Source organism: Coregonus lavaretus (assembly GCF_964263955.1).
Source record: "Coregonus lavaretus genome assembly, chromosome: 9".
NCBI lineage: Eukaryota > Metazoa > Chordata > Actinopteri > Salmoniformes > Salmonidae > Coregonus > Coregonus lavaretus.
The window spans coordinates 11429484-11454133 of record NC_139996.1 but is presented as its reverse complement, the minus strand read 5'-3'; the positions used below and the strand labels follow the sequence as shown (position 1 = coordinate 11454133).

The 24650-nt window shown below is 43.5% G+C and overlaps 1 pseudogene across 1 annotated transcript in view; it reads left to right on the top strand.

Moving 5' to 3' along the window:
- Nucleotides 1–12972: 12972 nt before the first annotated feature.
- Nucleotides 12973–24650, top strand: part of LOC311134863 (cortactin-binding protein 2-like) — a 98898-nt pseudogene continuing 87220 nt past the window's right edge. The window contains exons 1-2 of the transcript in view: nucleotides 12973–13053; nucleotides 22436–22543. The product of the transcript in view is annotated as a cortactin-binding protein 2-like (transcript). The remainder of the gene's footprint in view (nucleotides 13054–22435; nucleotides 22544–24650) is intronic.

The window sequence follows — 24650 nt, the reverse complement described above, 5'->3', positions numbered from 1 at the left end:
CTCTTTTAGGTAGGATATCAATTACACAAGACTTAAAACCTGTGGGGCCTAATTACCCATTTTGGTTTACTGCATATAACGTGTACGACAACACATTTCCTAAGATCCATTTATCTCCATCATAATATTGTTTCTACAAAAAGCATCCCATAACACCTTTCTATATTGTTAAAAGCTTGAGTTAATTTTTAAGTCCCTTTGCTGTGGTTCACCTCAGCTTAATGCTAATTGTTCTGCAGTACATTGCATGAGCATGTTGTATGAGCATCATGTAAAACAAGGCTTCCTTAGATTACCATTCACATGGGGTCCTAATGTACTCTGGTCAAAGGTAGTGCACTCTAGTTGACCAGGGCTCTGGTCAAAGGTAGTGCACTCTAAAGTGAATAGGGTGCCATTTGGGATGCAGCTCAGGTCTACTGTTCCCAGCCAGTCCCATATCAATAGTTTATGCTGTGATGCCCCTGGCCCCCCCCTGGCCCCCTCCTGGCCCCCGCCTAGGCCAAGCCCCCGCCTGGCCCTGGGAACGCTGGTTGGCCAATTAGCCTAACATGATTAGCCAGATTTGGCCCAGAGTCAGTTTTCAATTAGGCCGAGTGAGCAGGAACAGTAGCTCCCTTCAGCGGTTTAAAAATAGCAGTGTTTGTGTAGCTTACAGCAACGCCAGGGTCCACAGTTTACACCCAGTAAGTTACACACAAACGAGAACAAATGTTCAACCCCAACTTCAACTTTGGTCATCCCACAGTCTCACAATTAAATATAAGTAGTCTTGAGGTTTGCGATGAGGCAAAAGGTCGTATCTGAGGGTAGTTTATTTTGGGCAAAAAGTATTCAATACCATGTTGCAATCGAATGAGGATGTAGCATATAATGTAATAAGTAAGCATACAGTAATTATATTCCAGGGTGGGAAAATGAACAGTTATGTAATGTGTTTTGTTGACTGCCAGTTTAGTTTATTAGGATCCCCATTAGCTGCTACTATGTCTGGGATCCACATAGAGCATACAAATACATTACAATGTACAGAACAGTAATAGACAAGAACATCATAAGATATAACATTAAATTAAAATAAAATAAAATAAGAGTTATATATAGGAAAGACACCAAGAGACAACAAAAATGCTATTTACACACTATTCATATACATATACAGTGCCTTCAGAAAGTATTCATATCGCTTGACTTATTCCACATTTTGTTGTGTTACAGCCTGAATTCAAAATGGATTAAATACACACAATACCCCAAATTGACAAAGTGAAAACATGTGTTTAGACATTTTTGCAAATGTATTGAAAATGAAATTCAGAAATATCACACGCCTGAGTCAATACTTTGTAGAAGCACCTTTGGCAGCGATTACAGCTGTGAGTCTTTCTGGGTCTCTAAGAGCTTTCCACACCTGGATTGTACAACATTTACCCATTATTATTTTCAAAATTCTTCAAGCTCTGTCAAATTGGTAGTTGATCATTGCTAGACACCATTTTCAGGTCTTGCCATAGATTTTCAAACAGATTCAAGTCAAAACTGTAACTCGGCCACTCAAGAACATTACATTTACGTCATTTAGCAGACGCTCTTATCCAGAGCGACTTACAAATAGGTGCATTCACCTTATAGCCAGTGGGATAACCACTTTACAATGTTTTATTTTTTATTTTTTTTATTTTTGGGGGGGTGGTGGGTTGGGGTAAGGGGGGGGTAGAAGGATTACTTTATCCTATCCCAGGTATTCCTTAAAGAGGTGGGGTTTCAAATGTCTCCGGAAGGTGGTGAGTGACTCCGCTGTCCTGGCGTCGTGAGGGAGCTTGTTCCACCATTGGGGTGCCAGAGCAGCGAACAGTTTTGACTGGGCTGAGCGGGAACAATGCTTCCGCAGAGGTAGGGGAGCCAGCAGGCCAGAGGTGGATGAACGCAATGCCCTCGTTTGGGTGTAGGGACTGATCAGAGCCTGAAGGTACGGAGGTGCCGTTCTCCTCACAGCTCCGTAGGCAAGCACCATGGTCTTGTAGCAGATGCGAGCTTCAACTGGAAGCCAGTGGAGTGTGCGGAGGAGCGGGGTGACGTGAGAGAACTTGGGAAGGTTGAACACCAGACGGGCTGCTGCATTCTGGATGAGTTGTAGGGGTTTAATGGCACAGGCAGGGAGCCCAGCCAACAGCGAGTTGCAGTAATCCAGACGGGAGATGACAAGTGCCTGGATTAGGACCTGTGCCGCTTCCTGTGTAAGGCAGGGTCGTACTCTCCGAATGTTGTAGAGCATGAACCTACAGGATCGGGTCACCGCCTTGATGTTAGCGGAGAACGACAGGGTGTTGTCCAGGGTCACGCCAAGGCTCTTCGCACTCTGGGAGGAGGACACAACGGAGTTGTCAACCGTGATGGCGAGATCATGGAACAGGCAGTCCTTCCCTGGGAGGAAGAGCAGCTCCGTCTTGCCAAGGTTCAGCTTGAGGTGGTGATCCGTCATCCATACTGATATGTCTGCCAGACATGCAGAGATGCGATTCGCCACCTGGTTATCAGAAGGGGGAAAGGAGAAGATTAGTTGTGTGTCGTCAGCGTAGCAATGATAGGAGAGGCCATGTGAGGATATGACAGAGCCAAGTGACTTGGTGTATAGCGAGAATAGGAGAGGGCCTAGAACGGAGCCCTGGGGGACACCAGTGGTGAGAGCACGTGGTGCGGAGACAGCTTCTCGCCACGCCACTTGGTAGGAGCGACCGGTCAGGTAGGACGCAATCCAAGAGTGAGCCGCGCCGGAGATGCCCAGCTCGGAGAGGGTGGAGAGGAGGATCTGATGGTTCACAGTATCAAAGGCAGCAGACAGGTCTAGAAGGACAAGAGCAGAGGAGAGAGAGTTAGCTTTAGCAGTGCGGAGAGCCTCCGTGACACAGAGAAGAGCAGTCTCAGTTGAATGACCAGTCTTGAAACCTGACTGGTTTGGATCAAGAAGGTCATTCTGAGAGAGATAGCAAGAGAGTTGGCTAAAGACGGCACGCTCAGTAGTTTTGGAGAGAAAAGAAAGAAGGGATACTGGTCTGTAGTTGTTGACATCAGAGGGATCGAGTGTTGGTTTTTTGAGAAGGGGTGCAACTCTCGCTCTCTTGAAGACGGAAGGGACATAGCCAGCGGTCAAGGATGAGTTGATCAGCGAGGTGAGGTAAGGGAGAAGGCAGTGGTGTAGTGGTCCCTGGAGAAGTGGGTATACTCTCAGTATTCACCTTTTTTTTTTTTAAGTAGTCCAGAAAAAAGCCCTGTTTTAGAAACAGTGACATGTAAGACTATGATTTAGTTTACCCAAAAATATGTAATTTCTACTTGCACACTATTATAAAATGATCATGACTTGATTAGGAGCAGTTTGTAGTTACTACTGGTCACAAGAGCAGCCTGGATGAATGTAAAATGTATTTATCATGAGGCAAACAGGAAATGGTGTTTCGATTATTTTTTGCACATTTATTTAAATAAAATACTTCAAATCTGAAGGTGACAATGCATCCTTGTTCATATTGCTATATGCTTTGTTTTGAACATGTTCATTTACCGGTAAATCATTCAACAAAATATGTTACAACAATATTTAGTTAACAATTAACAAAAATATATGCATTAACAACACATCAACAGTGATATACTCTCTCAACCCAGCACTGGGTTTCTGACCTTTGCTCATACTACAGTATATTCCAGACAAATTTGCTTTCTGCAGGAGCTTTCACACTGCACTGTCTAGAACGCACCGAAGAGGCAGCACGATGGCTCTTCAACCAGGTCCTTGTATATTTTCTAGGATCAAACTTGGAAGTTGGTGGGCCGTTGATATTAATCATCATCAAGTTTGATATGTTTGAGATCAGAAGGACAGCCCTCTTGTCTGAGCTTATATTGTTCATAAGGCTAAAATTCCTCTCACACTCTGCTGTACCGACAGGGAATGTTTTCATACAGTTCATAAGTGGTTTTAGGTCCTTGGGCTCACTACTGGGCTCTTCCAGTAGGTCCCGCATCCCATTCAGTGCTTGGTCTGTGCACAAGTTAAATCGCTTGCACAGTCGCTTAACTTGTTCTTCACCATGGCGGATGCTGGGCTTTGATGGCCACTTACTCTGATCAAGGATGCTGAGGTCCATGATGGTCTCATCTTCAAAAGACAAGCGTTTCTCCAGATTGTTCACAAGGCTTTGTAAGAACTGGCCTGGATTGATAGACTTCAGCTTTGCATTTGTTTTCAGGGCTATAGACCGATACTCCCCAGTCTGTTTTGCTTCTAAAGCCTCACTATATTTCTCACCTGGACTCTCTTTGAATGACTGGATCACTCTGATTGAGCGTTTCAGCAGATGCTCTGCTCCGAGGAGCGTTATAGAACGAGACTGAAGCTCCTGTGACAGGAGACTTAGTTCATGGAGAGTGTCGTACATGAGGCCAAGGTCACAAATGAATTCTGGACTTTGAACACGGTCTAACAAACCTCTGTACATCTGCCTCTCTTTGGTGGACCTCATCTCATCACTGCAAGCATTTTTAAAGTGCTGCACAAGAGCTCCCAGGGATGTCCAAACAGCACGAACAGTCCGAAAGCTACTGGCCACCCAGCGTACATCCAAGATTCTGCCAATGCGAAGAAGTTGTGAGCCTACTTCAGCTGCTGCATTAACAAGTTCACGTTCATTTTTGTTTGACACACTATACAGAGAGTATAGCTTCTGGATAAAAGTTTTAAAGTGATTGACAGAGTTTACCTCATCAACTGCATCTGACACAGCAAGTTCAAGTCTATGGTTCATGCAGTGCCATACAAAAAGCTTTGGGAATCTCAAAGTCAGTCTGGTTGCTACTCCTGACTTCTTTCCTAGCATGACACTGGCTCCATCAGATACAAATGTTACCCAGTTTTCATGAAGCCACTCTTCTGTAAAGCCAGCATTAGTTAAACAGGTGAGTAACGCCTGTAATATGCCATCTGCTCTCTGATTTTCCAGTTCAACAAGTTCCAGGAATATGAACTCAGGGCTTTCTTCTTGAATTGATGCTTTAATAGAAACTGTCATGACAGCTTTGTGACTTAAAGAAGATGCCTCGTCAATTAGGACAGCTAACTTACTGGATGATGCTATAATGCTACTGATGATTTTGCTCTGCATCTCACTAGCAACATGTTGTATTATTTGTGTTGCACTGTAACGTGAATGAAGTATTGAGCCCATTTTTACACCATTCAGTTCCTGCAGCTCAATGAGGCTCTCATGGTCAGAAAAGGGTCGGTTCTTTTTGGCCAGATGGTAGGCTGTTCGAAACACAGCTTCAGTTTCCTTCATGTAGGACTCAGTCATAGTCTCCACTGCATTCTCAATGGCAGCTTCTTTCTGTTGCTCTGCCACCTTCACAGCCTGAGTGTGGGCCTTGGACAACGCATGTTTCCTCACCTTATTTCTCAAGATTGACAAACTTGTTGTTCTACTTCCCTGGCCAGACACTTGAATTTCAAAGTTCATCCATTCTCTTGAGAGCGATACACCTTGCTCCTTGTCGATCCCAATGGAGTTCACACTGCTACAGACCAGACATCCTGCGAAGCATAAACAAACAATGTAACTACTCCTGTATCCACAGCTGTACGTGTGCATGGTCCTTTACACACACACACACACACACACACACACACACACAAAGTTATCTGTGCCCACTGTTTCAGAAGTTACCCAAACTAGCAATCTACCTAAACTTACCCAATTTTTTGTTTTTGGATCCCAACCAGGGGTTCTTGGATTTGAAGTCTTCTGTTTGTTTAGCACTCCACAGGTCTGGCCAGTCATTATTGATGTCTACAGACAACAACAAAACTAATTATGCATCTCCCTGTCTCTCTCTCTCTCACACACTTACACACACACACACACACACACACACACACACACTACTGTGATCACAATAGTCATCAGCAAGACATGGGTCCCCCTCTTTACATTAACAATCTGCATAACCAAGTGGAAATATTTTCAGCAAGTGAAGCTGAAGCATACAGGAGATTAGTGAGTGAAATACTTGGGAGAGTTTATTTAACAAAAAAACAACAAATTTAACACAAAATGTACAAAATGTTATATAACAGTAGCATTGTAAAAAACAAACATGGATACAGACAAAATAAATAGAAGGGCAATAAAATAAATAACATCACACAGAAATTCAAAATGAGGCTTAATCTGTCAAAATCACCTTTTGTTACAGTGTGAGGCTTCACTTTTCAATAAACTGGAGATGCAATTTACTGCCTGTGTGTTCTGACCTGGTGGTGGTAGACTGGATCCTTCTCTATGCTCACACTGACTTGCCTGGCTAGCTCCCGGTTGAGAGCTGCCAGGGCTGCTGGTTTTAGGGGTGGGGTCTGCCTGGGCCTGATCTGGGCCTGATTTGTGCCTCTTTACAAAAAAGTCTGCAATATCTCCCTTCCTTTTCATGGTTACCTGTCCCTATACAAAATAAGACAGCCTGATTAGACCTCAATATTGTTTTAGGCTGAATCTTAAACTATTTGTCCCCATTCTTGTGTTTTAACTTACTTAAAAATCAACTACCAGCTTAGCTACTATGCAATTAAACTAGATCATATAGGTTAGTTAGGGCTAAGTAACTTGGCTAATGTTATAATTTAGGGCTTAGTAACTTGGCTAACGTTATAATTTAGACCTTTACAATAATAAACAAGCTTCATAAACATTGAGATAATCAGTTTCATCAGTCTGGTATGAAATTCTTATGAACTGGGTTGATTAAACACTTACTGAAAACCAACAATGCCCCGGTTTCCCCACATTATCCCAATCTACGTAGCTAGCTTCATAACGTTAGCCGACTCGCACTAACTATTGGCGGCAACATCTCTTCTCCTCTAAATGTGCAGTCTCTGGCAATTTGCCAGTAGTTTAAAATAATGATTCATTTGGAAACCACCTTAAAACTTACCTCAGAATGATGTCTTCCATCAACTGGGGTGGCACACCGCCGCTTGTGTCCTTTCTTCATCCGTTGTTTGGTCTGCTGCCGTTATCGTAGTCAAGTGGCACCGGCACCTGAGTTTTTTTTTTTTTTTTTTTCACTGGCACCTGAGGTATTAGCGATATTTTCCTCGGCATGACCCGCCCTACTCTGCCTCTGATTGGCTCATCAGTCCTCATGCCTAAAGTTAACCAATCTAATCAGTGAAAGCAGCGAGTACCAGCCAATTAGAGGCAGAGGAGGGTGGGTCATGGCTTCACTATCCCCGAGGAAGAAAATAGGCAATCTGACTCACAGATATTACTGAATGATGCGCATCAGGGGGGATTTAGAAGTGGGTATACGCAATGCTGACTGAAAAATAAGTAGGTATACGCCGTATACCAGCGTATACCCTGGACTACACCTCTGGGAGAAGGTCACCGGAGATGGTCTGGAGAAGAGAGGAGGGGATAGGGTCAAGCGGGCAGGTTGTTGGGCGGCCTGCCGTCACAAGTCGCAAGATTTTATCTGGAGAGAGAGGGGAGAAAGAAGTCAAAGCATAGGGTAGGGCAGTGTGAGCAGGACCAGCAGTGTCATTTGACTTAACAAACGAGGATCGGATGTCGTCAACCTTCTTTTCAAAATGGTTGACGAAGTCATCCACAGAGAGGGAGGAGGGGGGGGGGGGATTCAGCAGGGAGGAGAATGTGGCAAAGAGCTTCCTAATGTTAGAGGCAGATGCTTGGAATTTAAGAGTGGTAGAAAGTGGCCTTAGCAGCAGAAACAGATGAAGAAAATGTAGAGAGGAGGGAGTGAAAAGATGCCAGGTCCGCAGGGAGTCTAGTTTTCTTCCATTTCCGCTCAGCTGCCCGGAGCTCTGTTCTGTGAGCTCGCAATGAGTCATCAAGCCACGGAGCTGGAGGGGAGGACCGAGCCGGCCGGGAGGGTTGGGGACATAGAGAGTCAAAGGATGCAGAAAGGGAGGAGAGGAGGGTTGAGGAGGCAGAATCAGGAGATTGGAGGGAGAAGGATTGAGCAGAGGGAAGAGATGATAGGATGGAAGAGGAGAGAGTAGCGGGAGAGAGAGAGCGAAGGTTGCGACGGCGCATTACCATCTGTGTAGGGGCAGAGTGAGTAGTGTTGGAGGAGAGGGAGAGAGAAAAGGATACAAAGTAGTGGTCGGAGACTTGGAGGGGAGTTGCAGTGAGATTAGTAGAACAACAGCATCTAGTAAAGATGTGGTCAAGCGTATTGCCTGCCTTGTGAGTAGGGGGGGACGGTGAGAGGGTGAGGTCAAAAGAGGAGAGGAGTGGAAAGAAGGAGGTAGAGAGACATGAGTCAAATGTAGACGTAGGGAGGTTGAAATCCCCCAGAACTGTGAGGGGTGAGCCATCCTCAGGAAAGGAACTTATCAAGGGGTCAAGCTCATTGATGAACTCTCCAAGGGAACCTGGAGGGCGATAGACGACAAGGATATTAAGCTTAAATGGGCTAGTGACTGTGACAGCATGGAATTCAAATGAGGAGATAGACAGATGGGTCAGGGGAAAAATTGAGAATGTCCACTTGGGAGAGATGAGGATTCCTGTGCCACCACCCCGCTGACCAGATGCTCTCGGGGTATGCGAGAACACATGGTCAGACGAGAAGAGAGCAGCAGGAGTAGCAGTGTTTTCAGTGGTAATCCATGTTTCCGTCAGCGCCAAGAAGTCGAGGGACTGGAGGGTAGCATAGGCTGAGATGAACTCTGCCTTGTTGGCAGCAGAACGGTAGTTCCAGAGCCTGCCTGAGACCTGGAACTCCACGTGGGAGGTGCGTGCAGGGACCACCAGGTTAGAGAGGCAGCAGCCACGCGGTGTGAGGCGTTTGTGTAGCCTGTGCGGAGAGGAGAGAACAGGGATAGGCAGAGGCATAGTTGACAGGCTGCAGCAGATGGCTACAATAATGCAGAGGAGATCGGAATGAAATGAACTAAACATCTGGGAAAGGAGAGAGCAGGGCCTCCCTCACCACAACTCCCAAATATAACTCTCCCAACTTCCACCTCAGAAACTATAATTGTTGTAAACTACAGCGGTTCAATGTTTTCTAGGAATAGACTAACTTAGTTTATTCAGCTAGCTAACTAGGTGCAGTATTATTCCGTGAAAATCGTCCGGGCACCTCGTCATAAGACGCCACAGCCAGCTAGCATGCCGGACTCCAACAACACGGTTTAGCGCCAATACTTGGCCACAACAAACCACCAGTGTATCAACACGCAAGCAGATCGTTCGTGTCCGTGTCTAATGTTGTGGGTTAGTCCCGACAGCTTGAGCGAGTCTGTCGTCAACTTATTCAGCCAGTTAGTTAGCTAGAATAGTTAGCAAACTAGCTAGCCATTGCTTTCAGACAAAGAAGAACCCCTCCTTTCACGGCACGAACACACAGAGAGAGCCAAACTAACGTTAACTAGTCACCCATGTCCTGAATTCCTTGAACGACTCGGGCTATCAATATGTAAAAAAAAAAAAAAACACAAATGTAGGTTATGACTTACCCCTAGCAGCTACTGTTAGCTAGCCAAGTGCAAAGCTAGCCACTGAATTGACTCAGCCAGTTCGCGTCTGTTCGCTCGGTCGTTCCAGCTATTGTTTACTAGTAGCTATCCAGGTAGCAACAAGCTAGCTAAATTTCAAGCACAGTAGCCACTTGCTACCTAACGTTAACGGTTCAGACAATGAGGTTAGAAAACAGCTGAATGGTAGGCAATTATTGTATGTAATTATTGTAGGCAGCCAGCTGGCGTAATTACAGGCACTCTCAGGCGTGAAACAACTATACCGTTGCTAATAGCTACTCGCCAGCTAGTCCAGGTGGTGGGTTAGCTAGCTAGCTTCGTGCTACACCCGGCACAGCCGAATACAATACTAACCTACAATAATTACATACAACAACCCACGATAACTGCCTACAATACCTAACTACAATCTAAATACATAGTTTAAGCCTTACTGTATAAAGCCAAGCTTACCCGACGCCAAGCTTACCCGACGACCTCCTCCTTCGACGACCTCCTATTACTCTCCAGTCCCCATAACTCTCCTTACATTCACTGTCTTCTTGGTAAGCAACTCCAGTGTAGATTTGGCCTTAGGTTTTAGGTTATTGTCCTGCTGAAAGGTGAATTCATCTCCCAGTGTCTGGTGCAAAGCAGACTGAATCAGGTTTTCCTCTAGGATTTTGCCTGTGCTTCATTCCGTTTCTTTTTTATCCTTAAAAACTCCACAGTCCTTAACGATTACAAGCATACCCATAACATGATGCAGCCACCACTATGCTTGAAAATATGGAGAGTGGTACTGTGACGAGTACTGAGGATACAAAGAGGCAGGACGCAGATGCAGGAATCAACAATGTAAAGGTTTACTTAACACTGAGCAAGAGAACAACAAAGAGCGAGTAAACGACAAGACACGAAGAATCACACACAACACAACACTGAACAGTCCAGGGCTATATAGGGGTGGTGATGAGATGATGAGTTGCAGGTGCACTGGAGGTGATTAGGGTGCGTTGGGTTTCCATTCCGGTGTTGCCGAGGTGGTGCGGTCAGACCGGTGGTTCAGTAAACCGGCGAATCAGAGCGCCGGAGGGGAGCAACGGGAGGAGACGTAACAGGTACTCAGTAATGTGTTATATTGGATTTGCCACAAACATAACACTGTATTCAGGACAAAAAGTTAATTGGTTTGACACATTTTCTTGCAGTATTAATTTAGTGCCTTGTTGCAAACAGGATGCATGTTTTGGAATATTTGTATTCTGTACATGCTTGGTTATTTTCACTCTGTCATTTAGGTTAGTATTGTGGAGTAACTACAATGTTGTTGATCCAGCCTCAGTTTTCTCCTATCACAGCTATTAAACTCTGAAACAGTTTTAAAGTCACCATTGGCCTCATGGTGAAATTGCTGAGCGGTCTCCTTCCTCTCTGGCAACTGAGTTAGGAAGGGCGCTTGTATCTTTGTAGTGACTGGGTGTATTGATACACCATCCAAAGTGTAATTAATAACTTCACCATGCTCAAAGGGATATTCAATGTCTTTTTTTATTTTTATTTGTTATCTACCAATAGGTGCCCTTTGCGAGGCATTGGAAAACCTCCCTGGTCTTTGTGTTTGAAATTCACTGCTCGACTGAAGGACCTTACAGATAATTGTATGTGTGGGGTACAGAGATGAGGTAGTCATTCAAAAATAATGCAACTTATTATGGGACTTATTAAGCCCATTTTTACACCTGAATTTATTTAGACTTGCCATAACAAAGGGGTTGAATACTTATTGTCTCAATACATTTCAAAACATCATTCCACTTTGACATTATAGGGTATTGTGTGTAGGCCAGTGACAAAAAAAATCTCAATTTCATCCATTTTAAATTCAGGCTGTAACACACAAACATTTGGAAAAAGTCAAGGGGTGTAAATACTTTCTGGAGGTGCTGTATACAGTGGAGCCCCTTTCATCCAGTCCCCATAATCTCCAACTAATGACACGTTTCCCTTCAGCACCATGATTGAGAGAGGGGATGGAAGCAAAAGATTATCTCCGCATGACATCTCCAGGAATGTCCAGCGATCTGCAGCTGATTTAGACATGAGTTTTGGATTTGACACATGACAGGAGCCAGGACAATAACAGGCTATGTCTGCAAGCCAAGGGCCTGGGTCACATCATAAATCAGCGCACAGACTGACTGGCAGCTGTCCACTTTGATTGCACCTGGAGGTAATTGAGACAACACAGTACTGTACTATACATACTCAATTCACACTATGACATACAGTATGAAGCTAATAGAGTCTGTGGAACAGAGAAATTAGACACATGGTGCATGTTAGGTCAACAAGGTATTCCACTGTGCACATAATTTAAAAGCAGCAATGGCACCTGCTATTTAAAACAGTCCAAACACAAGCGACTGTCAGTCTTTATCACAGGCCTACTGTACATCATCACAATGCTATTTGACCCAAATAGTGTATCAAGGCAATAAATAACCAGGCAGCAGGGATCAACTCTCTAATCCTAAATGGCACATCTGAAAGCCCCAGTAATATTCATTCATATCCATGATCGATCATCTGTGGAGACTGGAGATACATTATTGACAGCATTGAAATACATGGTGACAGAAATTATACATGACCTATCGATCCAAAGGCTTCTCTCAGGCCGCAGATCTTGATTACAATCCTATAGGTCTATAGGCCTACATTAATTAAAACGTAATATGGTAATAATTGCAGGAAAATATAACCTGGATATTTTAGCTGACATTATGCACTTGGAATATTTCATAGAATTATAGAATTATACAAAACAGTGTATGATATAGGCTACTGTATCTATGGTGCATTTATTAGGCCTACGTTATCCCAATAGGCCTAACCCGTTACTCTGGCTGTTGGCATGTTAATATCATTTATGACAACACAACATGAAGACCATCATTCATCAGGTTATGTTATTCACACGTCCACCGATTCAACACAGTCATAGGAAGGGTAATAGGTAGCCTAGGCAGTAAACCTTGGCACCGTGGGGTTTTGCAGAAATAGGACACAGCCTTGGCTACACTTGTCCCCACCACAAATGTTTTTGTCACTCTTTAGCCACTCTTTAGCCACCGCGCAGCGCACCTCCTTTCAAGTTGAGAATGCATTCTCATCTGGAATACGCCTAGGGTCCACGCCTTCTGCCCAATTTCCCCCTTAACCAACCTGCGCACCCCGAAACGCCATGGTCCGGTCTAGTCTAGACTGTCTCGTCCGCGGAGACACATTTTTCTCTCGCGTGTTTTTACAATTTGAGGCTACAGTCGTATGTGATATTTGCATTCAGCAGCGTAGTAGTTAAAGAAGTACCGAATGCGTTGTTTTATGTTCGGTGTGTTGCCCTCACTCCAGCAGACCGCTACAGTAGGAAGATGGCGTCGGAGGGAGCAAGCGGGGAACAGCGTCCTACGATACAAACACTGGCAACAACAGTGCTTGGAAGTGTCGAAGCGGTAAGACCTATTTATATTATAGCCAGGTCTATATGTTTATATATTTGCATTATTCGTTTTGGAATAAAGACACCGGGCACAGGAATAAGGAATACAGAAAGACGGTGCATTTCTCTATGAACCTGAGTGTTCATCTTGAAGCAACAGCAAGATGTTATTCTTGTGACAATGTAGCGAGCAGTAAAACAAAGGTTCTCAGATTTTCTTCCAAATAGACTATATACATATGATCCAAGTCTATTATGGGAATTAAAATCCTATAGTAAGGTAAAGGAATTGGGTTAATATTTTTCGAACACTATATCTCACACCTCAAAAAGCTCAGTCTATGTTGGCACGGCAGATATGGGGAAGCGTAGTTGGCTATAAAGCACTGATTTGCGGTGTTGTAATACATTTCTTACAATGTGGTCATAACGGTGGCTTCAATGTGTAGGCTACTTACATTTGAAACACAATTTAGGCTATAGGTTTGCGCTGGCTCGTCTTCTGAATAGGCTACGAGATAGGGCGCTGCTTTTGAGATGGCTGTTCAATGCACAATGTTGTAATTCTTTTCTCTACGTCAAAGCTCTAAGTTGAAACAAAATGTGTTAATGGTTGGTTTGTGCTTTGTGTCTTTAATGTGAAGATATTGTTATTTGATGTAGCCTAGCTGCAAACTTGCGTTTGAAAAATATTGCCTTTATGGTTAGAAAAGAGAGAAGGCCTACTAATACTTTAGATTTGACCTGTGACCAATAGAACAGTATTAGAAATGTTGAATCTTAGTGAAAGTGTTTGTTTGTCTGCAGTCTCCCGACTAATCGGGCAGAGTTGCACTTGTTTACAGTCATCTATCTGGGACTTCTCACTCTGGCCCCTCGTCTCGCAGACAGGCAGGTTACAACATATGCCAGGGCACCGGCTTGCTACCCATCTGTGCAAATTAATCAATATTTTGCCTCGCAGGAGGGGTCCGTGGAACCTTTCCCTGGTCGTGGTATGCTTAGATGGTTCCATGTGCTCTGTTCAGTCCGACCATTGCTGTCTACAGTCCGACCATTGCTGTCTATCGACCAGTCAGTCAATTCATGCAGAATAGGCACTGTGCTGGCCAGTCTCCCATTAGCCACTTGACTTTACCATGAACTACTCCTATTCTACACTTGTTTATATGTAATTGAGCATTTCTAATGCATTTGCATATTCTTATAGGGCACAGGAAATACAATAACTGTTCTGGGTTTGAGGTTCAAAGGCTATTGAAAATATTGACTGGAAGATCCCCTTGGGGTGGGGGGAGTGAGACAGGCAGGTAGCTGTTGAAATGGTAAGAAGAGAAGAGATGTGGGTGGTGGTAGAAGAACAAGGGTCGTTCCACCTCAAAAAGCACACGAAAGAGGAGTTTCGACACCTACCATCTCAGATTGTTCTGAAATCGGTTCTGTAGTTAGTTACAGATACGATCAGTATTCCTGAAACATTACTTTGTTTAAATATAATTTGATCTCTGAGAAATGTAGCTAATTGATTGCACCCAAATTGGCCATTTAAATTTATAGGATTCAGATAATATTCAATAGATATAGTACCCAACATCCGATTTGGACCAAACTTCTTCCTACCAATGAGTAAGACATGAAGAATCCACCTACGGACACCCCACACAGTATGCAGTATCAGTTATCTGTGTTTCACCAGTAGTATGAAGATTTTGAGTATTGTTTCTCCATACTATGTAATGTATTTCCTGTGAATCTGGTAACGTTTTTTTCCCCCTGTTCAGAGATATTAGCAATTAAAGTCGATTGCATTGTTTATAAAGTAGTGTGAAAGGACCATGTTTTGATCGCTAGATGCTGCTTCACTTTTTCCCTACCTATATGTACATATCTACCTCAATTACCTTGTACCCCTGCACAAATTGACACGGTGCTGGTACCCCGTGTATATAGCCATGTTATAGTTACTCATTGTGTATTTATTCCTCGTGTTATTCTTTTTCTATTATTTATTTATTTTTTCTCTCTGCATTGTTGGGAAGGGCCCATAAGTATGATTTTCACTGTTAGTATACACCTGTTGTTTACGAAGCATGTGACGAATAAAATTGGATTTGATTTGCTGTTCCTGCTATACCGCCTCACCATTTGATCAATTTTGCTGGTCTCTTGCAACATTTCCTTTGTAATTGTAGAAAACCAATAGATTTGGCTCATGATGAAAGTAAATTGTGTGATCACCCTCACAATTCAAGTCCTTCTCTTACACTTAAAGGGAAATGTAAAAAAATGTCAACTTCATATTCAGCATCTACAGCACCACCCCAACATCAACATATGTGAAAATTATGTGTTTCTATGTTTTGTAGTAAAAAAGATAGAGGAAGATAAGTGTTTCCAATTACATCATAAATCAATTAGTAGACTATTAGTAGGCAATTAGTAGGCAATGCCTACTCCCAATGGTGACTCCCGAGTGGCGCAGTGGTATAAGGCACTGCATCGCAGTGTTAGCTGTGCCACTAGAGATCCTGGTTCGAGTCCAGGCTCTGGCGCACAATTGGTCCAGCGTTGTCCAAGGTAGGGGAGGGTTTCCCACGGGGGGCCAGTATGAAAAAAAACAACAAAAAAAAAAAAACGTGTGCATTCACTAACTGTAAGTCGCTCTGGATAAGAGCGTCTGCTAAATGACTAAAATGTAATAATTGGTTAAAATCACATGATGCACACCGATGATGTCATTGGAAACACTTATCTTCCTCTATCTAACATAGAAACGTGCAATTTTCACATACAGTTCCTTCGGAAAGTATTCAGATCCATTGACTTTTTCCACATTTTGTAACGTTACAGCCTTATTCTAAAATGGATTAAATAAAACAGTGTCCTCAGCAATCTACACACAATACCCCATAATGAGAAAGCGAAAACAGGTTTTTAGACATTTTTGCAAATTTATTAAAAATAAAAAACAGAAATACCTTATTTACATAACTTTTCAGACCCTTTGCTATGAGACTCGAAATTGAGCTCAGCTACATCCTGTTAACATTGATCATACTTGAGATATTTCTACAACTTGATTGCAGTTCACCTGTCGTAAATTCAATTGATTGGACATGATTTGGAAAGGCACACACCTGTCTATATAAGGTCCTACAGTTGACAGTGCATGTCAGAGCAAAAACCAAGCCATGAGGTCGAAGGAATTTTCCTTAGAGCTCCGAGACAGGATTGTGTCGAGGCACAGATCTGGGGAAGGGTACAACGAATGTCTGCAGCATTGTAGGTCCCCAAGAACACAGTGGCCTCCATCATTTTTAAATGGAAGAAGTTTGGAACTACCAAGACTCTTCCTAGAGCTGGCAGACCAGCCAAACTGAGCAATCGGGGGAGAAGGGCATTGGTCAGGGAGGTGACCAAGAACCTGATGGTCACTCTGACAGAGCTAGAGTTCCTCTGTGGAGACGGGAGAACCTTCCAGAAGGACAACCATCCCTGCAGCATTCCACCAATCAGGCCTTTATGGTAGTGGCCAGATGGAAGCCACTCCTCAGTAAAAGCCACATGACAGCCCGCTTGCAGTTTGCCTGTCAGACCATGAGAAACAAGATTCTCTGGTCTGATGAAACCAAGATTGAACTCTTTGGCCTGAATGCCAAGCGTCACATCTGGTGGAAACCTGGCACCATCCCTACGGTGAAGTATGGTGGTGGCAGCATCATGCTGTGGGGATGTTTTTCAGCGGCAGGGACTGGGAGACTAGTCAGGATCGAGGCAAAGATGAACAGAGCAAAGTACAGAGAGATCCTTGATGAAAACCTGCTCCAGAGCGCTCAGGATGTCAGACTGGGGCGAAGGTTCACCTTCCAACAGGACAACGACCATAAGCACACATCCAAGACAATGCAGGAGTGGTTTCGGGACAAGTCTCTGAATGTCCTTGAGTGGCCCAGCAGGAGCCCGGACTTGAACCTGATCGAACATCTCTGGAGAGACCTGAAAATAGTTGTGCCGCAACACTCCCCATCCAGCCTGACAGAGCTTGAGAGGATCTGCAGAGAACAATGGGAGAAACTCCCCAAATACAGGTGTGCCAAGCTTTTAGCGTCATACCCAAGAAGACTCAAGGCTGTATTTGCTGCCAAAGGTGCTTCAACAAGTACTGAGTAAAGGGTCTGCATACTTATGTAAATGTCATATTTGAGGTTTTTATTTTTTAATAGATTGATGAGGGAAAAAAACAATTTAATCAATTAACTTAACAAAATGTGGAAAAAGACAAGGGGTCTGAATATGAAGTTGAAAATGTTAGAAATTTTCCTTTAATCTGTGTCCAAGAAACGTCCCCTTTGTGTATGGTTTATTCCCGTCAAAAAAGATCTGGATTAGTTACTGTTAGACCGTTCCTGGTGAACAAGCAAACCATTGGCTACAGCTGTTCTAATGGTTTCAATGTTATGGTCTTCAATGGTAAAAGTCCCAACACACACTGTATAGTGTTTTGCAATGGTAATGGTACTGGGTTGGGTTTAATGGTAAATATCATAATATATATAGAGCTGATTCATTATATTTATTTTTGTTGAAAAACACAAGACTGCCATGCAATGTATTGTTTTGTTAGGGTTGTCACAACATTTTAGTCCCTAGCCCATTTCTGCATCAAAGTTTTGGGCTTGTACGAAAAGTCTTCATATGAGAATTGCACCCTAGGGCTAGCCCTCTCAGAGAGCTGCCACTTGTTGGACCGTTCAAGGGGAGTTGGGTTGAAGTATTAGGTTGCTAAGAGAAGGACAAACTGAATTACTTTCATAGAGGACGGGCTTGAATTGTGAGGATGACCACACAGTTTATTTTCATCATGAGCGAAATGAAGTAGCCCAGTAAAACGGATAAAAGTGTTCTGCGGTATAGCAGGAGCAGAGGCATCCAGTGGTCAAAATGGGGTACTTCCACACTTCTTTATGATAAATAATGCAAGCAACTTCAATGACTAATTTCTCTGAACAGTGGGGAAAAGAACTCACCAGATTCACAGGGAATACATTACATAGGATGAATAAGCAATGCTCCAAACCACATCTTTATACTACTTGGGAAACATAGAGAACTGATACTGTATACTGATTGTTGGGGTGGGATTGGCGTGGAGGGTCCGTGGGTGGCTTTTCACAAAAAATGTCTTAGTCATTGGTAGGAAGAAGTTTGGTACAAATCTGATGTTGGGTACTATATTTATTGAATAGGATCTGAATCCTATAAATTAAAATGGCCAATTTGGGTGCAATTAATTAGCTTAATCTTCAACAAAATGATGTTTCAGGAATGCCATTCTTACCTGTTTCTAACTACAGGAATGATTTCAGAACAATCTGAGATGGTGGGTGTCATGGCTTGCTGAAATTACATGAAATGACTCAGAAGGCAAGAACAGTAAGATAAAGTAAGAGAGCAATGGAAGGAAGGAGGGCAGAGAGAGAGATGGAAGGAAGGAGGGCAGAGAGAGATGGAAGGAAGGAGGGCAGAGAGAGAGATGGAAGGAAGGAGGGCAGAGAGAGAGATGGAAGGAAGGAGGGCAGAGAGAGATGGAAGGAAGGAGGGCAGAGAGAGAGATGGAAGGAAGGAGGGCAGAGAGAGATGGAAGGAAGGAGGGCAGAGAGAGATGGAAGGAAGGAGGGCAGAGAGAGATGGAAGGAAGGAGGGCAGAGAGAGATGGAAGGAAGGAGGGCAGAGAGAGATGGAAGGAAGGAGGGCAGAGAGAGAGCGGAGTGAGAGAAGGAGAGAGGGAGGGAGGGGGAGGGAGTATGTACACCGGAGACGTTTCTAAATTGGTCTTAATTTCAGTGACTCAGCTGGCATAGCTCAGAGTACCGTATCAGCCAAGCCATCCAGCCAGCCCGCCAGCCCAGCACTACTGAGCGTGTTTAGTGCACTCTGCACTCCCCTGCACTTCCTTGCTTTAACGGCCCAGAGGCTAGTTTACATTTAGCGTTCAGCTGAACAGGTGCCTCGAGAGCAGCACAGCAACCAACCGTCCTCTCCAGCTCGGCCATATACTGTATCTCTGTTTCTCTCTCAGAAGCCGTCTTGCCATACAGGCCACGCCAAACCAGGCCAGCTATCCTCTCTTTAGGGGGTTTCCACTTCTATGCTCCCATGCCTGCCACAGTTAAATAAAGCACTTAGCTTTTTGCATACCCCTGCAACCAGGGCTCTAATTTAACATTTTTCATTATCAGCCTTTATTATTCTACTGTAGCTACTTTTGAAAAAAGTAGAAACTAATATGCAACACTGTAAAGACATTCGTTTATTATAAAAGCTCAAATGTTGATACGAATGCCTGTCATTGAAATTACAAGGTAATTTGTAGAATAGGTTTCTACATTGTGCAAAAGCACTATTTTCCTATTGAGATGAATTACATGGAAAATTGTACACTGTCTCTTTAAAAACGCCAGGTTTGTGACAATGACATACAAGAGAGCTGTCATTCATTCATTGCTATGATCATTGATCTCCTGAAGAAGCTATCACTTTCTTTTTCTTTCTGTGCCCCCAAGTGTTGGATAAACTGGTAAAGTTACCAGGTTGTTAGCTAGCTAGCCAATGAGGTAACATGACTGAACAAAGAGTAAACAAATGGTCAACGAGTAGTTTTAGAACGGCCCAAGACATGGTTTATATAAGTAAAATGCGGTCCCGGCAATCCGCTATAGGAAGATGCAAATGATGCGCCAGTAATTTGGGTCAGATCTTTTGACCTGTTTATGCTAGAAGCAAGCCGTATTCGCTGTAGTAATGGTGCAACCATGATGCTAACGAATATGCACTCTCGTTTTTCTCTAGGGCACTTGGAAACAATGGTACAGCGAAGCCTTATCATTACAACAATTATTATCTGGAAGAATTTCTTCCTAGGCTCATTGTGCTCCCAAAGTAGAACTCTTGGTCGCACAGGAAAATATTTAGTCGCATTATAGAGTCCTGCCTGCAACACCCTCTTTTGTTGGCCCTCGGTGGGGGAGTTTCTCTTGTGAAGGTCCCTTGAGGACCGGTTCACTTGGTTTAGAGAGGGGTCAGAGGTTGATGAATGGTGGTGGTAGGGCCACACTGGTCAGCGATACTGGTATTTTCACAGCCCTAGTCTGGTCCTCTGTAGCTCAGCTGGTAGAGCACGGCGCTTGTAACGCCAGGGTAGTGGGTTCGATCCCCGGGACCACCCATACACAAAAAAAATGTATGCATGCATGACTGTAAGTCGCTTTGGATAAAAGCGTCTGCTAAATGGCTTATTATTAAGCATATGCAGTAACATTTTCCAATGTAACAAAAACACTTGAGGACTTAAAGCTTGAAGCTGGTCTTCAGTCTTGTCCTCTTCAGTGTGTCTCAATGGGAAGTGACATAGGCCTGATTAACTCCAGTACAGTGAGGAGTTAGCTGAATACTATCCAGGCTCCTGCCCTTTGCAGGCAGCACAGCACACCACGTCTGCATCCCAAATGACACCGTATTCCTTATATAGTGCACTACTAGGGCTCTGGTCAAAAGTAGTGCACTATATAGGGAATAGGGTGCAATTTGGAACGTATCTCACGGCTCATGGAACAAATTAGCGTTAGCTTCCCTCACCTGCTCACTGTGCAGAAATGCAGGAGGGGGAAATGCCACCCGAGCACATTGACGAAGACCGGGGGCCCACATGACAGCAGCGCGTTCAGGCTTTGGTTGGGATAGTGTCATGCAAGCCTTCCAAGACTTCCAATTCTCCAAATGGCTCACTGGCAGCAGCACAGCATAGGGAGAATGCTACGTAGGGGAATAGATTTGAAAGCTTGAAACAGAGTGAATACATCGCTGGATTCTTCACTTTTAACCCTATCCTGGTTTGATTGGGGCTGTTCTGAATGAAATAGATTGCCATACTTTCTAAGGGCTTCAATCTTACTGTAACTTGGTTTACTTGCTTGCACAACTAAAATTATTTTACAAAGCTGTATTAGGCTAAATTAAACCTGTATCAATATTTGCCTATGATTTACACAAAAGTTGGACATACTGGTATCTCAAGCCCTAAGAGTCTTACGATGTCTTGTCATCCAGACATAATATTTGAACGCCTAGTATTTAGGGACACTTTGAACTCCAACAGCCTGCTGGAAGACCATGCTGGTTCCATAGGTCATATATTCTGTCTGTGATTTAAGAGAGCTCTTTGAAAGATGAAAATGGAGGAACATTGGCAGGGATTCAGAACTATGATAGACAATCATGTATCTGTGGCAGGGTGATTGAATGTCGCTAAATTGAACAGGTACAAACGCATGTGCCTCCGCACAGATAGAATAGAACACTTGTGACTAGAGGCTAGGAGTTCGTCCCTCCCTCCCTCTTCAGATTTTCTTTGGTTTATTATGTTTTATTGAACAAATAGCTGTGCAAAAATAAAAGCTCAGCTGAAAGAAATTAGATTGAAAAATGGAATTGGATGTTCTTCTAGTGCTATAAGAGAGGGTGTCTCTGCAGATGTTCTTGCCAAGTAACTTTATCACCTCCGATCTTATCTCAGTGCATCTCTCAGCCTGTGAGGTTGCATCATTTTCATTGTACACCTATATAAATGTAGTTGTTCCCAATATCTTCAAAAGCTGTGGAAGGAGGATGACAAGACAAGTTCATCTTATTCAATCAATACAACGAGTCCTCAGTCTGTCATCTGTCAGTCAGTTTGACACTGTCGTCTCTGTCATGGAATGTAGACTAACCAGAACCAGCCACCGTTCCAATGTCCTCTCTCCTCGCCAAACAATCTACCGGTAAACCCAGGAACGTATAGCCAGCCATTTCTCAGAGAGGTTGGAAAAGCTTTTAATTGATTGATGACACAACAGCAGAAAGTGGTCTGGTCATTCACAATTACCGCTATCCTCCTTTCCAATCCGTCCGTCCATTGCCCCTGTGGGTCCAAATGGCAAATCAGCTTTTAATGATGTGGCTAAATGTAGGTCGACCTTAATGGCCTTAATGTACAGCCAGACATTCAGCCTTAATGAGACCCATCTGAGGAATGAGTAGTGTTGTTTGTCATCATGCACATTTCTAACTCAACTGTTTTGTTGCTGTTGATGCAGTTTGCAGTAAGTTGGTGCTCTGAAGTTTTATGTCCTTCTTTGCCAAAACATTTGGGATTTCCCTTGGTTTTGATTACAAACATACATATTTATGAGTGTTTTCTATGAACGGAGTATAATATTGGCTGGAGAAAAATGTGTTCATATTGGCTGGAGAAAAATGTGGTGTCCCAGTTATATTTAAAAAACGTTTTAAATATATCTCTCACTTAATATGTGATAAGTAAGATGTGTGTGTGTGTGTGTGTGTGTGTGTTGCAGAAATGTGAGTTTAACATGGATAAACTGAGCAAGCCGGAGCTCCTGACCCTGCTCAGCATCATGGAGGGAGAGCTGGAGGCCCGGGACCTGGTCATAGAAGCCCTGAGGGTGAGTACACACACACACACACTTGCATTCAGCATCTACTACAGTGAGATATGGATGATATTTGTGTACACATATTGTTGTCTTGGCTTCTGTTCTCTGTGTTTTGAACTACGTGGCTAAAACACAGTTATGTCAAGTTTATACTAGAAATGGTATGGTGGCAGTGTGGTATTACTTTGTTGCATGAGGCTCAGACAGGGCCTGTAGCTCATTGAGCTGTTTCATCCCACTGTAGTAAACCTGTAAGGAGTGTTGAACTAAGCACTACTTTCAGATCATGGCATGTAGATAAAGTGGATGAGGTTATGTGAACAGATGAGGTTTTACATTATGGATGACAAGGTTACTGGATGAGGGATGAGGTTGTGGTACAGATGCCATCGATTATGTTGTTAAAGTGGTGCCAGACATGGTGTTGGTCTGAGGACACAGTTTTGTCCTTGCATTGAGGTTACTAGCTGTCCTCCTCGGGGCTAAGCAGCAAGTTATTTCTGAAAGAACCTTTCAGGACTCACTCTCTCTCTGTCTCTGTGTGTCTCTCTCTCTCTCTGTGTCTGTCTGTCTGCTGTATTTAGGTCAGAATCAGCACTGCCGTGTTTTGCCTGGTGCTCCACTTTGAGCTGTCTTGTCCTCTTAAACTTTTTAATGGGTTTCTTAATGTGGGATAGTTGAGTAGTTCTGGGACCAGGGCTATAGACAGGATAGAGGCCAGTCTCTCTGTTTTCTCTTTGCCTTTGGAACATTACATTGAAATCTGCTCATTATTCTCTATGGGCAAACAATTTGGTTGTAGATATTGCAGTTTTTCTTTGATGTAATGCGTTTTTGTCCTTATCGACCTGAATGACATTGAACAGTGTTTTCTGTTTTTTTCCTCCTTGCTCGATATGTTGGCACTGGCCTTAGAGCAGGGATCAACAACTAGATTCAGCCGCAGGCCAATTTCTTCTTGAGCGGATGGTCGGGGTGCCAGAACATAATATAAATATGTATTTTTAGACTGCCAATTGACCGCAAGAAGCCTAAACAGATATAATATTTGACTAAAACATAATAATTTCAAACCTTGATTACATTTCGGAATATTGTCCTGCGTAGGGTGCCGTCTTTCAGATGGGACGTTAAAATGGTTGTCCTGACTCTGTGGTCATTCAAAATCCCATGGCGCTTATTGTAAGAGTAGTGGTGTTCAACCAGTGTCAAGTCTAAATTCCAAATGCATACAGTGCATTCGGAAAGTATTCAGACCCCTTCCCCTTTTCCACATTTTGTTACGTTACAGCCTTATTCTAAAATGGATTAAACAACAACAACAACAAATCATCAATCTACACGCAATACCCCATAATGACAAAGCGAAAAAACAGTTTTTTTGAAATGTTCACAAATGTATTACAAATTTAAAACAGAAATACCTTATTTACATAAGTATTCAGACCATTTGCTATGAGACTTGAAATTGAGCTCAGGTGCATCCTGTTTCCATTGATCATCCTTGAGATGTTTCTACAACTTGATTGGAGTCCACCTGTAGTAAATCCAATTGATTGGACATTATTTGGTAAGGCGCACACCTGTCTATATAAGGTCCCACAGTTGACAGTGCATGTCAGAGCAAAAACCAAGCCATGAGGTCGAAGGAATTGTCCGCAGAGCTCGAAGACACGATTGTGTCGAGGCACAGATCTGGGGAAGGGTATCAAAAAATGTCTGCAGCATTGAAGGTCCCAAAGAACACAGTGGCCTCCATCATTCATCAATGGAAGAAGTTTGGAACCACCAAGACTCTTCCTAGAGCTGGCCACCTGGCCAAACTGAGCAATCGGGGGAGAAGGGCCTTGGTCAGGGAGGTGACCAAGAACCCGATGGTTACTCTGACAGAGCTCTAGAGTTTCTCTGTGGAGATGGGAGAACCTTCCAGAAGGACAACCATCTCTGCAGCACTCCACCAATCAGGCCTTTATGGTAGATTGGCCAGATGGAAGCCACTCCTCAGTAAAATGCACATGACAGCCACTTGGAGTTTGCCAAAAGGCACCTAAATGACTCTCAGACCATGAGAAACAAGATTCTCTGGTCTGATAAAACCAAGATTTAACTCTTTGGC